At 43.4% G+C, this 13,977-nt stretch overlaps 1 protein-coding gene across 2 annotated transcripts in view; it reads left to right on the top strand.

Moving 5' to 3' along the window:
- Positions 1 to 13,977, top strand: part of wwox (WW domain containing oxidoreductase) — a 977,325-nt gene that overhangs the window by 795,084 nt on the left and 168,264 nt on the right. The gene's annotated exons all lie outside the window — the stretch shown is intronic.

The following is a 13,977-nucleotide window of genomic DNA, read 5'->3' as shown; positions in this document are numbered from 1 at the left end:
CGGTGTCTTCAGGCCCTCCTGCCGCGAAGCTGGACCATCGGCGTCGGTGAACATCCATCAGCGGCCTGGACTGAAGCGGCCGCTTCCCCCCCGAAGACTGCAACGACCAAAGTTCACAGGCCGCGCCGGCCGAACCCCCGACACTGGCGATCTCGGATCCCAGGCTCTGCGGTGCTGTCGGCGGTAACAGTGCCCCGGAGCTTACCGCAAGGCGACCCGGCAAGGCATCGCCCGCTCCTTGTAGGTGTCCCAGCATCTACACCGCCGTCGAAGCTGCAGTCCCCGCAGGAAACGCCGCTCAGCGCTGCTCCAGTTCGACTAGGCCGCACAGAGAGGACGAAGATGCGGTTCGGAGAAAAACCGCATCTCCGACCAGGTAGGACTGAGTGGAGTGGAGAAGTCAAGACAGTTATTGCACCAACAGTGGATATAGAAAGGTCCAGAGAGGGTAGCAGGCTGGGTAGGGGATGGGGGGTGGGGTTGGGGGAATGTTGGAGACTGGAGACAGATTGTCACTGGATGGATAGGATTCTCTCCCATAATGAAAAGCTCAGAGGTGGCAGAAGAGCCCTACGCCCCTATGTTCCCAATGTAGGGGGAGTCCAGAACCAGGGGTCACAGTTTAAGAATAAGACCCGCTGAGTCACTCCACCCATTTATCTTGGTCTATTAACAGATTCAGATCTACCTTAGATCTCCTCTTGTAAGTCTGCGTGGCGCTCTCCTTTTCCACCGGCATTCTCGAAACTCCTTGCTTGGGTTATTGATCCACACCGTGAAGGTTAGAGTTTCGACCTCTAGTAGCTGCCGGCTGTTTCAATGCCTGGCAGAATGGGTTTTGGTGCACCCACTTCAAGTTGACAGATGAAATGGAGCCCGTCTCTCATGGTTACGGATGCAGTTCACTGTGAGGTCACCAGCCAGGCACATTATGAGGTCACCTCTGATTATGATGGTTTACAAACTTGTGATCTTTCGAATGGAAGGCAGGCCCAGAAGGGAATAAACCATTTCACCATATGACCGTCACAGTGGTTATAACCAACTGGACTCAAATGTTAGATACAAGGAGTTGAGTTTATTACGTGTACAGAGAAAAGCTTTTTGTCGCATGTTAAATACAGTCAGCAGAAAGACAAGACATGATTACAATCATAGAAACATAGAAAATAAGTGCAGGAGTAAGCCATTCGGCCCTTCGAGCCTGCACCCCCATTCAATATGATCATGGCTGATCATCCAACTCAGTATCCTGTACCTGCCTTCTCTCCATACCCCCTGATCCCTTTAGCCACAAGGGCCATATCTAACTCCCTCTTAAATATAGCCAATGGACTGGCCTCAACTACCTTCTGTGGCAGAGAATTCCACAGATTCACCACTCTCTGTGTGACATTTTTTTTTCTCATCATGGTCCTAAAAAACTTCCCCGTTATCCTTAAACTGTGACCCCTTGTTCTGGACTTCCCCAACATCGGGAACAATCTTCCTGCATCTAGCCTGTCCAACCGCTTAAGAATTTTGTAAGTTTCTATAAGATCCCCTCCTCAATCTTCTAAATTCTAGCCGAGTCTATCCAGTCTTTGAAAGACTCATCCATGCCTTCATCTCCTCCCGACTGGACTATTGCAACTCACTTCTCCTTGGCATCAGCTCCACCTACATCAACCGACTACAACTGGTCCAGAACGCAGCCACCCGACTCATCACCCACACCAAATCCTGGCATCACATCAATGCAGTCCTCAAACAACTTCACTGGCTTCCCATCTCCCACCGGATCACCTACAAAATCCTGGTCCTCACCTACAAAGCTCTCCACCATCTGTCCCCCCCATATTTCACTGACCTCCTCTCCCCCTACCAACCCTCACGGTCCCTCAGATCCACATCAGCCGGTCTCCTCTCCATCCACAAGTCCAACCTCGGTAGTTTTGTGGACAGAGCCTTCTCCAGGGCAGCTCCCAGGCTCTGGAACTCCCTCCCCCAACTGATCCACAATTCCGTGTCCCTCACCATCTTCCAGTCCCGCCTCAAGACCCATCTCTTCACCTCTGCCTATCCTTAGCCCCACGTCCCCCTCCCTTTTCATCTGTGCATTAATTGCCTCATATTGTGTTTTGTATTGAATTCTGTCTTTACTTTGTGTACTAGTCATGTCTCTACTATTTATTGCATTCCCCTTACATGTTTTTCCTCTACCTGCTAAATTTTTGTAAGGTGTCCTTGAGACTCTTGAAAGGCGCACATAAATAAAATGTATTATTATTATTCTTAGTCTTTCTTCATATGAAAGTCCTGCCATCGCAGGAATCATTCTGGTGAACCTTCTCTGTACTCCCTCGAGCCATTTACAGTGTATAAAGGGATCAGGGGGTATGGAGAGAAGGCAGGTATAGGATACTGAGTTGGATGATCAGCCATGATCATATTGAATGGCGGTGCAGGCTTGAAGGGCCGAATGGCCTACTCCTGCACCTATTTTCTATGTTCCTATGTTTCTATGAATGGGTGTATTCTGCTATTGCATTTCAATATTATTTTTGCACAACTTCAAATTGCACAACAAACTTTGCACCATTTCCAGCTGTTTTGCATTTATCGTTCTATTTATTGTTTTATCTATCCGAATAAGTATGCTCTGCATTATTTGAGCTTCATGTGAATACCGTGCACCCTAGTGTATATGACAATTAAGTAATCTGATCTAATCATTTGAAAGTTACAATGGAATCTGTTAACATTGGCCTTTAAGAAATATAATGTTAGATTGCAGTAGTTCGCTGCATCTATTGTGCGCATAATTGGAATTTTTTCAGCTGCTGGTTCAGTCAGAAGTTTATGCCATGCTGAAAATGTTCCCGTCTACAAAAAAATTCAATTAGAAAACATAATTAAAGTCAATTGAAACTTGACTTGGTGTCATTTTTATTCCCTCGAGAAACTAGCCTGGCACTGTGTCAGGTCTTATAGATTAATGCCAAGAGAAGATGCAAAGTGCTGCTGCAAAAAAAATTCTAATAGTTTATTCTAATGGACAATGTGGAAGGGTTGATCTGGTGCTTTTTTTCCCTACGACTTTCTCTAATTTATGTTGTTGCTGGCTTAATTCATCTTAATGTTCAAAAATTAGCATATTCTTTTATATCTTTTATTTTACAGGAATGATTGGCTAGGCTGCTGGTATTTTCTTCTGAAATAAGCGGTGATTTAATTGTGATGTATAAAATTATGTGAAGCCTGCTTAGGATGAATAGGATGGATCTACTTCCCTAAGCCTGGAGGCTTACCTCTCTCTAGAGTTCCTTCCTCCACCCCTTCAAGCATTTTTATTTTATCTCTTTGAGCAATGGATTGGAGGGGAGCTGAGAAAAATCTTTATATCTAATGTGGTGGCATAAGTCAGTGATAGAGGCAGGAAGATCCAGCACATGTAAAAGGTACCTTGGTGTCCACTGGATGTGCTGTAGCCCGCAATGCCATGGATCAGGAATTGGGAAGTGGGATAATAATAATGATAGTTTAAAGATACAGCACAAAAACAGGCCCTTTGGCCGACCGAATTCCCTCTGACCGGCAATCCCCACACATTAGCACTATCCTACACACGAGAGACAATTTACAATCTTTACCGAAGCCAATTAACCTTCAAACCTGTGGGAGGAAACCGATGCATCCAGAGAAAACCCAAGCGGTAACAGGGAAAACGTTCAAACTCCACACAGACAGCATCTGTAGTCAGGATCGAACCCGGGTCTCTGGCGCTGTAAGACAGCAACTCTACCGCTGTCCCACCGTGCCACCCTCAAATGATAATAATGATAATGATTTATCAGTCCGAAGAAGAAGGATCAGCCTGAAGAAGGGTCTCGACCCGAAATGTCGCCCACTCCTTTTCTCCAAAGATGCTGCCCCACCCCCTGAGTCTCTCCAGCATTTTTTGTCTACTTTTGATTTTTCCAGCAACTGCAGTTCCTTCTTAAACATAATGATAATGATGATACTTTATTGTCATATGTACCAATGTGCTTAGGTACAGTGAAATGTTTTGTTTTGCAATACAATACATTAAAATCATATCATAGGTAAGTACAAAAGTGTAATGATTGGAGTGAAATAGTGTTTTCACCAAGACAGTGCACAAAGAGTCGCCATGTTTCTGGCGACCACAGAGTTTCAAAGTTCTTAATAGCGCTGTCTTATCTCAGCTTTAAAGGCTCGTTGTCCTGGCGACATGATCCTCTCCTCCATTCGCCGCCATCAGCTTCAGTTTTTTTTCTTTCACTTGTTTATTTGGCATTTCATTCACTAATTGCTTTTAATCTTAACTTCTGGCCAGAGTGCAACAACTGGCCCTTCTGCAGATATATGACAAATACATCTTCATTGTTGTGCCAACCATTTGTTTGGCTTTCGCTCTCATGGAGATTCAACTGAGTGCTGTTTATTAGGCTACAAAAGCTGACAGCACCACCACCACAAATCAGACTCAGATTTCTATCATAGCTGTGTTGACATAGGAAGCATCTGAAGTCACAATTCCATGTTGTATGTTGCACCACAATGTTACTTTCAGTATGCATGGTCTGTTGCATAAGAGTCTAAATTGAAGCCTTGTCTAATCTCTCAAATGGAACTGAAAGATCACACAAACCAACCACCTTTCCATTGACTCCATTTACACCTCACGCTTCCTTGGAAAGGCCACCAGCATAATCGAGGATGTGTCTCACTCCCGCTTCTCCACTCTCCCATCAGGCAAGAGGTATAGAAGTGTGAAAACACACATTGCCCCCCATCCTGCTTTCTACAAGATGGATGGATTGCCTGCAAGATCTTGAAGGCAAAGAGAAGCAAGCAATGCAATTAGCCATGCAAATTCTGAGACCCGCTTGTTTGGTTAATATATTTCCACAAACTAAGTATTTACCTTGAACAATAAACTGTAAATGCGACAATTGCAATAAATTGCCTTGCATCAATGTTATTTCCTCTGCAAAGTTACTAACAGAATTTCTGCCCAATCAGGAATTATGGATATAAAATATGGCCAGTATCTTGCAACCTTATTTAATTAACGGCATCTTGTAAATCTGGGAGCAATGCATAAACATTGATGTTGACAGGACATTACATAAAGCAATCTTAACTTTTATCTCCCAATGGATTTGATATTATATTTTGATGCATCATTTTTTTGTGATCTTCCTTGGAACATTTTACCAAGCTTCAGTCACAAAAAAGTTGTCATTGTTTGGTGTCGGATATGATTTCTGATTTTACCAGATGACTTTAACTAAATTTGCAACAGTTTACCAATATACTTATTTTGCCTGGAGTTTCAGGCACAATCAGCAGGAGTTGCATTTGACAGATGCAACAAAATATAATCATATACAGGGATAGATTTTAAAATATTGAGGTTAAGAAAGGATTCAAAGACGAAATCAATCCATCTGTGAGCCCCCGCAGGTATTTTTTATTCTTAATTGGGTTTATTTTGTTGATTTTACACAACGTTTCTAAGATATATGTGAATGCATGTTTATCAGATTGCTCTGATTATGGTTTAGGTTTAGATTTATTATTGTCACGTGTACCGAGGTACAGTGAAAAGTTTTTTTTACATGCTATCCAAACAGATCAGATAATACCGTACATGAATACAATCAAGTCAAACTCATAAGCAATGTTTGTTCCCCTTTACTCATAAGTAAAGGAGAAGAAACAGAATGGAGAATATAGTTCTCAGCATTGTAGAGCTTCAGTACCGTCGAAAAAGTCCAATGTCTGCAATGGGGTAGAGGTGAATCAGGCAGTACCCTAGCCTATTGAATGACTCTTCAGAAGCCTGATAATAGAGGGGAAAAGCTGTTCCTGAGTGGTGGGGAGCACTTTCAAGCTTCGCTGCCTTATACTGGACAAAAGCTACAACTAGAAGGAACGAATGGGTAATGGTTCAAAGGTTTTTTATTATCACGTGTATCAAGGTGCAGTGAACAATAATATAATAATAATAATAATAATAATAATAATAATAATAATAATGCATTTTATTTATGGGTGCCTTTCAGAAATATCAAGGACACCTTATAGTTAAAACAAGCAAATTACAAACATAAATACAGCAATTATACATTGGAGAGAGAGGAGTGGCAGCTAGTCGCGCCAGCGTTCACTCTCACTTCCGGCAGCCATTTTTTCATCTTCCATAAAATAACAGAACACACAATGAAAACAGTTTAACATCCACCACAGTGAGTCTACCAGGCACCTCCTCTCTGTGATGGAAGGCAAAAGTCTTAAAGTCTTTATCTCATCCTTCCTTAATCTCCCTCTGCGTTGAGGCGATCCAGGCTTTCGATGTTGGACCCCCCGCCGGGTGATGGTAAGTCCCGCAGCCAAATCTGAGCTCCGCGTATGGGCCGGTTCAAACTCTGCGGCCCGGGGCGGATGAAGGCATACAGATCAGTAAGCTTATTGCCATACATAAGTACAATCCCTTGTTAAGTACAGAATGCATAGAAATAGCCCACTCAGTCTATATGCAAGAGGTGCCAATTTTGGTGCCATTTTCGAAGTCCCAGCTGCATTTGACTGTGAAGGTCCGTTGCCTCCATCCGGATCGTCCAGTGAACCATCGTTCCTCTCCTCGCCCGGCCACCTTCAAGCTTTGTGCCCGGAGGCTACTGTTACAGCCTAGTGCTTGAAGGTGCTTGGATGATTTGTAGTCATAACTAATGCCGATTGGAAGAGCTTTAAACTTTAGAGATACAGCGCGGAAACAGGCCCTTCGGCCCACCGCCCAGTGATCACCCCGTACGCTAGCACTATCCTACACACTCGGGACAATTTACAATTTTACCAAAGCCAATTAATCTACAAGCCTGTACCCTTTGGAGTGTGTGAGGAAACTGGAGCACCCCGAGAAAACCCGAGCGATCATACGGAGAATATACAAATTCCGCAGTCAGGATCAAACCTGGGTCTCTGGCGCTGTATGGCAGCAACTCTACCGCTGCTCTACTGTGTCACCCTACCGGATGACTCGGGTAAATATGGAATTACAAACGATTGTTACAATTTTTATAATTTATATATTTAAAAAAATTAAAATATTCAGATGGCCATCTCCCAGTTTAAAAAATATATATGCTGTACTTGAAAGGTCACAGCAGCTCGAGCGTCTTTCTCAAATGCTTTGTTTGAAGAAGTTGCTGTTTTGTTCTGCCAAAACACTTCAGTAAAATATGAGGCTGAGAAAAATATGTTTGTTTTAAGTGTGTTCCTGGGATGTGAGGATTAATTGGCCATCCCTATCTAGTCCGCAACGTGAAGGTGGGCAGGTGTCATAAATTACAGCAGTCTTCAGGGTGGTGGTTCTCCCACAATAATTCTAAGTGGGTAACCGCTAGCAATGAACTCGGGGGGTGAGCCTGTTCCCAAGGTAGGCACCGCTCTTGTCCTTCCTGGCCGTGGATAGTGCAGGTGGCGTGTTGACGCTGGTGATGGACACCGATCAAGCAAACTGTTCTCTTCTGTCTTGAGTCACAATGTCATCGGAGTTTAGTACCGCCCTGAACATTCCTATCCCCGTAAAAATGATTTAACATACGCCATTAAAAGGGCGAGGTAAAAGACGATTTATGCTGGTTAAGCTCTTGCTGAACTTCCAGGTGAGAAAGTTGCTCAAGATTCTGCAGCGAATCAGCAGCTTCAGGTAAAAAGAGTTGCCCACTTTTTAGTTTTTGATTTATGTTTTAGTTTTTGGTTTGGAAAAACAGTGTGGAAACAGGCCCTTCGGCACACCAAGTCAGCGATGACCAACGATCACCTGTGTACTAGTTCTATCTGCCACACTAGATGCAATTTACAGAAGCCAATTAACCTACAAACCTGTGCAACTTTGGGGGAAGAAAGCGGAGCACTCTGAGAAAACCCACGCGGTCACATGGAGAATGTGCAAATACTGCACAGACAGCACCCATAGTCAGGACCAAACCCCGTCTCTGCCGCTGTAAGGCAGCGACTCTACCGCTGCTTCACTGTGCCGCCCCTAATCTTGTAACTATCGGGGATCTTCCTTCATATTTCCTCTTCTGATCCCCGTTCATTATTGAGGGGCCTCTACTACAATCCCATCAAAGTGATCACCCCCTCCCCTCCCCTCTCTTCTTCTTTCTCATTCTCCACCCATAGAGTCTCACTGGATGATTCCCCCAGGGATATCTCAAGTATCAACACAATGTTCTCCCCCGATAAAAATTGCAACTTCCCCTCATCTCTCACCTCCAGGAGACCTCTCCATCCTGTACAACTTGTACCCCGGTACTGAGCTGCCAGTTGAGTTGGGATCAGGAATGAAAGGATATACGGGGAATAGGGTTAGTTTTTACGTTATTCCGTCAAGGAGCACAGACGGATGTACCTTGACGCTCTGTTAGTCAAATGCTCCAGCAACCACCTTTTGTGTTTTCCGCAACTAAAATTTTCAATTCAAAGTGTCACAAGCACAGAATGAAATCCAATGAAATAAAAACATCATTCAACAATTTCTTCAGGAGCATTCTCCTCAAAATGGCTTTAGGCTACATTTCCTTAGGCATTGAAGGTCCAGCAGCCTATTGTATAGTAACTTGGGGCAATCGGCTCCAACCAGGAATGAGGATTAGTTTATTGTCAGGTGTACCAAGATACAGTGAAAAGCCAGTCAGCGGAAAGACTATATATGATTACAATCAAGCCATCCACAGTGTACAGAAACATGATTAAGGGAAAAACGTGAATAATGTTTAATGTAAAGTAAAACCCAGTAAAGTCTGATCAAAGATAGTCCGAGGGTCTCCAATGAGGTAGATAGTAGCTCAGGACTGACCTCTAGTTATTGGTAGGATGGTTCAATTGATATCAGCTGGGAAGATACTGTCCCTGAAACTGGAAGTGTGTGTTTTCAAACTTCTATGCCTTTTGCCTGATGGGAGAGGGGAGGAGAGGTAGTGGCGGGGGTCTGACTCGTCCTTGATTATGCTAGTGGCCTTGCCGAGGCAGCGTGAGGTGTACGGTGAAGGTGCAAACAGAACCTCGGATATGACTATATAATGGCCAAATCTTTAAAGTCATGGTAGAGGATACTGTTCATGAAATCATCCACATGCATTCAATTGTAACTTTTATTATGCAATCAGACTGAATCTCTCTTGCCTGAAGCCATAACACGTTTCATAGTCATATCACTAACTAATTCAAACTTGTACCATTAGTTTTACAGCAATACACAAATAAAACTATTTTATGTAAAATTCATATATATTTGCCAGTGTCAAACTTTACACTTTCACTATATTAAACAGGTATGCTTAGTCATAGAGTCATATAGCATGGAAATAGTCCCTTCAGCCCAACTTGCCCACACTGACCAACATGCCCCATCTGCACTTGTCCTACCTGCCCACGCTTGGCCCTGAACTCTCGAAACATATCCTATCAATGTCTCTTGAACGTCCTATGTCCAACGTCTCTTGAACATTCTGATAGTACCTACCTCAACTACCTTGTTCCATACATCTACCACCCTTTGTGTAGAAAACGTACCTCTTTGGTCCCTATTAAATCTTTTCCCCCCGCCTCACCTTACACCTATGTCCTCTTGTTCTCGATTCTCCTACTCTGGGCAAAAGACTCTGAGCATTTACCCGATCTATTGTTGTTGCCTCATGTTGTTGGACACTTCTATACGATCACCCCTCATTCTCCTGCGCTCCAAGGAATAAAGTCCTAGCCTGTAGTTCAGGCCCTCAAGCATGAGCAATGTGAATGGAGATGGACACAAAATGCTGGAGTAACTCAGCAGGACAAGCAGCATCTCTGGATAGAAGGAATGGGTGACGTTTTGGGTCGAGACCCATCTTCAGATGTTTGACGAAGGGTCCTGACCCGATACATTACCCATTCCTTCCATCCAGAGATGCTGCCTGCCCCGCTGAGTTACCCCAGCTTTTTGCGTCTATCTTCGGTTTAAACCAGCATCTACAATTCCTTCCTACACATTACGTGCTTGGAGATCGGCCAGGGTTAAGCAATGAAAGTGTGATTGTCATAGACAATGGAAGTAGGATAATGCCAGTGTACCACAGGACACGTGACAATAGTAAACAAAACTAAACTAAACTCTAAGCCACCTATCTGTCATTTATGTCCAGTGATCGTGACAAGCCAGTCTTATTTTCCTCTCAGTCGCAAGAAGCATCGGAATAGTCAACAATCAAGAGTGGTTCATTATCATATATCCACATTGAGTTCTCCAGTTATAGATAACTGCTAACGACCCCCCTCCCCTCCACTATCCTCCACCTCTTTCCCTTTCTCCCCCCTCCCTTGCGCCCCATATGGACTCACACCTATCTCTCCCCTTCTCCTCTTCCTACATCCCTTCCTCTGGCTTCTCAATCTGCAACTCTTCAATCCTTCTGTCTCGCACCTTCTGGTCCAATCTCTTCCCTTTTTTCACCAATCATCTGCCAGTCAATGCCCCTGTTACCTGTGTCCTCATATTGCCTGCCATGCTTTGTCTTGCCTCTCCTCTTTCCCAGCTTTCTTTCGCCCACAATCAGACTGAAGAAGGGTTCTGCCCCGAAACATCACCTATCCATGTTCTCCAGGATGCTGCCTGGTCTGCTAAATTACCCCAGCACTTTATGCCCTTTAATGATTTTTTTTGCTTGCAGCAATAGGTGCATAGGTTAAAAATGAAGAATGATTTATGTTTTTAATGCTGTAATAACATCTGAAGGTCCGTAACTATGTTAGAAAGCAAGACTTCTTATACAGTAAGGTGCACATGGAAGGTTTATTGGTGTACATGTTCTTCCAGGTTTGCACTGGTAGCTACACTTGGTGTCTTAACCACAGTGGCATTACATGAATAGAACATATTCTATTTATTGGTGATTTTTGATTATATTTAAGACATTCCAAAATAAGTGTTTCTGCAAGGGAACGAGAAACCAGAGAAAGAGAAACTGCCAATCAGACTGATCTAAAGCAGAAACTGCTGTAAATGTGCACCAATTAAATCAGTATTTTGTAAAGACTTGTTCATCTTTAGAATATAACCCTTCATTTTAGACAGGCCTGCAAAGGCTGGGTTGGCATTCTCAACGAGCAAACTATCACTAGGGAAGATCTTCGCATTGCTAAACCTACAGAGGAAAAAGCACCATCAATAAAATAATAATTGGGATTGAACTCTGTTTTGGAGTGTACCTCCAGCACACGGGTGGTAGTTTTTTCCTCCGATTGTCAAAGTGCACAGAAGCCAGTCAGACGCAAATCTTAAAATTTCAGTATCTTTATAATGAAGTGGAGGAGAAAAAAAAGTGATTTAAAAATAAATTCAGGATTAACTTATTATAAATTTTATATTAAAAATTCTGATTTGTTGCAAAATTCATTTTTAATATCCTGCCTTTTCCCATCGCCCTCCTTCCCCTCCCCCTATGTTTTGTGGTCCTTTAGGAGGATTTCAGAACTACTTATTTGTAGCCTTGAGAATGTCTTCAGAACAGCATAATCCTATATTTAGTTTTGCAGCACTGATTTCCATTTTTATTCAATCAATAAAAAATTCGCATCATGTGACACTCTACGGACTGGAAACTAGATACATTTTAACAAAGCCTTAAACATTTTTTTTAAGCTGTAGCTTGAGTGCAGCCAGAATTTAGTGCTGCAATTGCACTGCTGAGAAGTTTAAGGGATCATAATTGAACTGGTAAAGTTGAAGATTTTTTTAATTTCAACTTGATTCTGTATGGTCCTGAATGGCTTTAGTTTTTTTTTGGTTAGCGGTGTGGAAGAGTCCTGTATCATTTCATAAACCCATTGACTTAAGTGCTAGCATCTGGTTTTCAATGAAACACAAGATAGATGAGGGCAGAAACAAGGAACTGCAGACTTAGTTTAGTTTAGAGATGCAGCTTGGAAACAGGCCCTTTGTCCCGCCGTTCACACTAGTTCTATATTATCCTACTATCTCACCCATTCCTGACACTCCAGGGGCAATTTACGGAGAGCCAATTAACCAACAAACCTGCACGTCTTTCGGATGTGGGAGGAAACCATCGCACCCGGAGGAAACTAAGGTGGAAATTGCAAACTCCACACAGACCACCCGAGGTCAGGATTGAACAGGCTCTCTGAAGATGAGAGGTAGTGGCTCTGCCAGGTGTGACACTGTGCCGCCCTGCAATTGTTGTAGACAGTTGACCAGATGCTGGTTTACAAAAAGAAACACAAGGGGCTGGAGTAACTCAGTGGATCAAACACCATCTCTGGAGGACATGAATAGATGATATTTCACGTTGGGACTCTTCTTCAGACTGATTGTGGTGGGTAGAATTGCTGGTTTGGGTCAAATGCGGGCAAATTAAACTAGCTGGGATTGGGGCATTTTGGTTGGCATGGTATTTTCGGTGGGAGATTTTAAACTATAAAGGAATATTTGCTTGTATCACAGCATTATAGAAAACTGATGACGCAGGAGAATGAAATTTGGACAATTATGTCCTCACCAGTTATCCAGCCTAATTCCATCCTCTTGCTGTATATCTGTGATTTGCAGCTCTTCGACCATTTTTAAATGGTTTTGTCTCTCTCATCTTTTCAGGCCGTGTTCCTGACTCCACCACTCTTTCATTAAAATATATTTCCTCAACATCCCTCTGATCCTTCCATCAATTACTTTATATCTTTGGTACACAAAAAAGCTGGAGAAACTCAGCGGGTGCAGCAGCATCTATGGAGCGAAGGAAATAGGCAAAGTTTCGGGCCGAAACCCTTCTTCAGATTGGAATGCCAACCAGACTTTATATCTTTGCTGCATATAAGGGAATGAATACCTTCAGATCCTATCTCAGCACCTCACAATTTTATTTTCCTCAAGTAAGTGCCATTAATTATTCACCTTAGAATTCACCATTGGTTACTACTCCCATCATCACTGTGCATGGAGGGTTGTTCACAGTTCCAGACTTTAGACGTTATTTTAGACTTTAGCGATACAGCACAGAAACAGGCCCTTCAACCCACGGAGTCCGCGCTGACCAGCAATCACCCTATACACTAAAAACATCCTACACACAAGGGACAATATTTTTTACCAAAGTCAATTAACCTACAAATCTGTATTCGGAGCGTTGTAGGAAACCAGAGTACATTGAGAAAACCCAGGCTGTCGTAGGGAGAATGTGCAAACTCCATACAGATAGCATCCTTGGTTAGGATTGAACTCGAGTCTCTGGCGCTGTAAAGGGCCTGTCCCACTGTACGAGGTAAATCAGGAGTTCTCCCGCGTTTCCCCCTGATTTGGAGAATGTCCGTAGCGGGTCCATAGGAGTTTGTGAATGTCCCGTAGCGGCTCCTACGAGTAACGGTAGGTACTCGGGAAATCCAGTAAACTCGTGACGATTTTTCAACACTGAAAAATGTCCATGAGTGAAAAAATACTCGTGATGAAAAAAATCGTTACTTTTTACCCGTACGAGCTGCTACGAGACATCCACAAACTCCTACAGACCCGCTAAGGACATTCGCCAAGTTCGAATCAGGGGAAAACGCGGGAGAACTCTTGAATTGCCTCGTAGAGTGGGACAGGCCCTGAAGGCAGCAACTCTACCGCTGCGCCACTGTGCCGCCCTAAAGTCACCGTATGACGTTATAGGAAGGGAGTGAGAGTGCAGAATACATTCATCACAATGTGTGCATGGGTAAGAAGACTTTGGGTACGGGGAGAGATTGGATTGACTGGGCTTGCTTTTCCAAGAACGAAGGAGGCTGAGGGATGATGGAAGTAAATAAGAGACATCGAAAGAGCAGAATGTCCGAATCTTTTTCCCATGGGTGGAGTATTAAAATCAAGAGGGCAGAGGCCATCTGGCCAGCCATGAACTGTCCTGCTGTTTTTGCTTCCAGTCTTTGTAA

Source organism: Leucoraja erinacea, chromosome 17, assembly GCF_028641065.1.
Source record: "Leucoraja erinacea ecotype New England chromosome 17, Leri_hhj_1, whole genome shotgun sequence".
In the NCBI taxonomy this organism is placed as follows: Eukaryota; Metazoa; Chordata; class Chondrichthyes; order Rajiformes; family Rajidae; genus Leucoraja; species Leucoraja erinaceus.
Note: the sequence above shows the minus strand (reverse complement) of the source record. Positions and strands in the feature narration are given on the sequence as shown.